Source organism: Salvelinus sp. IW2-2015, unplaced genomic scaffold (assembly GCF_002910315.2).
Source record: "Salvelinus sp. IW2-2015 unplaced genomic scaffold, ASM291031v2 Un_scaffold1085, whole genome shotgun sequence".
NCBI lineage: Eukaryota > Metazoa > Chordata > Actinopteri > Salmoniformes > Salmonidae > Salvelinus > Salvelinus sp. IW2-2015.
The window spans coordinates 25,305-28,086 of record NW_019942722.1 but is presented as its reverse complement, the minus strand read 5'-3'; the positions used below and the strand labels follow the sequence as shown (position 1 = coordinate 28,086).

The 2,782-nt window shown below is 50.6% G+C and overlaps 1 long non-coding RNA gene across 1 annotated transcript; it reads right to left on the bottom strand.

Moving 5' to 3' along the window:
- Positions 1–202: 202 nt before the first annotated feature.
- Positions 203–1,128, bottom strand: LOC139024145 (uncharacterized). Its single transcript, XR_011475442.1, has 3 exons — positions 910–1,128; positions 724–751; positions 203–327 (listed from the first exon to the last, which is right to left on the bottom strand). It is a non-coding gene; the product is annotated as an uncharacterized lncRNA (long non-coding RNA).
- Positions 1,129–2,782: the final 1,654 nt, after the last annotated feature.

The following is a 2,782-nucleotide window of genomic DNA, read 5'->3' as shown; positions in this document are numbered from 1 at the left end:
AGAAGAGAGAGCAAGAGGAGAGAGGAGAGAGAGAGATCTAGAGTTTATCTAGTTCACGTTCCCAAAGCAATAAAGCCCTTAAATTGGAACTTGAAATTGAATTGAGAGAGAGAGTGAGACGAGAGGGCAGGTGTATAGAAATACACAAGTAAGTGAATCTGCCATCTTAGAATGTCTGTTATGAATACTCATTCATTTCTCCTCATTCCCTTCCTCCCTCACGTGAGGAGCCGGGTCACTAGCTGGGAGCCTGTTCTGGCTGGATGACGTGGTGGAGCTTGGCTGGGCTGTCCCTGGTTCTGGTTGTCGCAGTGCTGCCATCAACTCCTGGACACGAGCAGAGTGGACCACTCAGAGACAAGCTATACCACAGCACCAGGCAGGGAAAACAGTAGGAGTCAGGAAGAATGGCCGTAGCAGCAGGAGGAAACCACAAGCACAGCAGCATAGCAGTGATGGGACGGGAAGCAGTGAGGGACAAGTGTAGGAGTGTCAGTCTTCAGGTTCAACAATAGAATATATTTAACAAGGTTTGCTAATGCTACTGTTGTTGTCTAGTCAGCTAACTAAAGCGCTAAGTGCTTCGAGCGTACTACAAAAGGGCTTTATAAATCCAATCAATGACAATTAATTATTAAGCGAGTAGTCAGTGTTGTGTTGGCTGCAGGGATTACGGCAGGATTAAACACAAAGAGCAAGGCAGGTCAGTGACAGTGGTCTTACCTGTTGTCATTGATATCTGTGGTGTTCCCTGTGGGTAGACAGAGCTCGTGTCAGGGTGGGGATGCAGTACACCAGTGAACAGTGAACAGACTAGGGAATTGAAGTTAGTCTATCTAAGTCTATGAAGCAGTGGGAGTCAAAGTGGAGAACACAGAAATTGGAAAAGAGCCGTTCTGTTAACCTTACCGTTGACGGTGTCCACATCAGCGTCTCTGTAGAGTTGCAAGTAGTGTTCTTCAATGTAGTGTCCTTCAATGTAGTGTTCTTCAATGTAGTGTCCTTCAATGTATGTTCTTCAATGTAGTGTCCTTCAATGTAGTGTTCTTCAATGTAGTGGTCCTTCAATGTAGTGTTCTTCAATGTAGTGTTTTCTTCAATGTAGTGTTCTTCAATGTAGTGTCTTCAATGTAGTGTCCTTCAAATGTTAGTGTTTCAATGTAGTGTCCTTTCATGTAGTGTCTTCATGTAGGTGTTCTTCAAGTAGTGCTCTTCAATGTAGTGTTCCTTCAATGTAGTGTTCTTAATGTAGTGTCCTTCAATGTAGTGTTCTATCAATGTAGTTGTCCTTCAATGTAGTGCTCTTCAATGTAGTGTCCTTCAATGTTAGTCTCTTCAAGTATGTCCTCTCTATAGTGTCTTCTCTGTTATGTTCTGCACTGTAGGGTCTTCACTATAGTAAATTGTCCTCTGTGGGCTATTGTCCTCTGTGGGCTGTGTCCTCTGTGGGGCTGTTGTCCTCTGTGGGCTGTTGTCCTCTGTGGGGCTGTTGCCTCTGTGGGGCTTTGTCTCTGTGGGGCTGTTGTTCTCTTTGGGGCTGTTGTCCTCTGGGGCTTGTTGTCTGGTTGGGGCTGTTGTCCCTCTTGGGCTGTTGTCCTCTTTGGGGCTGTTGTCCTTTGTGGGCTGTTGTCCCTGTGGGGCTGTTGTCCACTGTGGGGCTGTTGTTCCTCTTTGTTGGGGCTATTGTCGTTCTTGGGGCTGTTGTCCTCTTGGGGCTGTTGTCTCTGTGGGGCTGTTGTCCTCTGTGGGGGCTGTTGTCCTCTGTGGGTGTCTGTTGTTCACTGTGGCGCTTGTTGTCCTCTGTGGGGCTGTTGTCCGGTGGGGGCTGGTTGTTCCACTGTGGGGAGCCTGTTGTCCACTGTGGGCTGTTGTTCCCCTGTGGGCTGTTTGTCCTCTGTGGGGCTGTTGTCCCCTCTTTGGGGCTGTTGTCCTCTATGTGGGGCTGTTGTCTCTCTTTGGGGTTTTGTCCTCTTGTGCTGTTGTCCTCTGTGGGGCTGTTGTCCTCTGTGGGGGGCTGTTGTCCTCTTTGGGGCTGTTGTCCTTTGTGGGGCTGTTGTCCCTGTGGGGCTGTTGCTTCCTGTGGGGCTTGTTGTCCTGTTTGGGGGCTTTGGGGTCGTCTTTTGGGGCTGTTTGTCCTTGCCTCTTGGGGCTGTTGTCTTGTGGGGCCTGTTGTCCTCTATTTGGGCTGGGTGTCCCTATGTGGGCTGTTTTGGTCCTACTGTGGGGGACTGGTTGTCCTCTGTGGGGCTGTTGTCCACTGTGGGGCGGTGTTGTCCAGTACTGATGCTTGGGCTGTTTCCAGTGGGAGCTGTCCAGCTGCTGTGGGCTGTTGTCCTCGTGGGGTTCTGTTGTCCTCTGTTGGGCTTGGGCTGTTGTCTTTGTGGGGCTGTTGTCACTCATTTGGGGCCTTTTTGTGTCTCCCTTCGTCTGGGGTAGTCTGGTCCCCTCTTTTTGGGGCTGGTTGTCCCATCTCCCCCTGCCGTGGGCGTGGTGTGTGCCGACTCTGTGGGGGGCTGTTGTCCTCTTTGTGGGGGCTTGTTGTTCTCTTTGGGGCCTTGGGGTTTCTGTTGTCCTCTGTGGGGCTGTTGTCCTTCTGTGGGGTCTGTTGCCCTCTTTGGGGCTGTTGTCCTCTGTTGTGCTGTTGTCCTCTTTGGGGCTGTTTGTCCTCTTTGGGGCTGTTTGTCCTCTGTGGGGCTGTTGTCCCCTCTTGGGGTGTTGTCCCTCTGTGGGGCTTGTTGTCCTCTTTGGGGCTGTTGGACTGGCTCAGCTGGCAGCCTAGCAA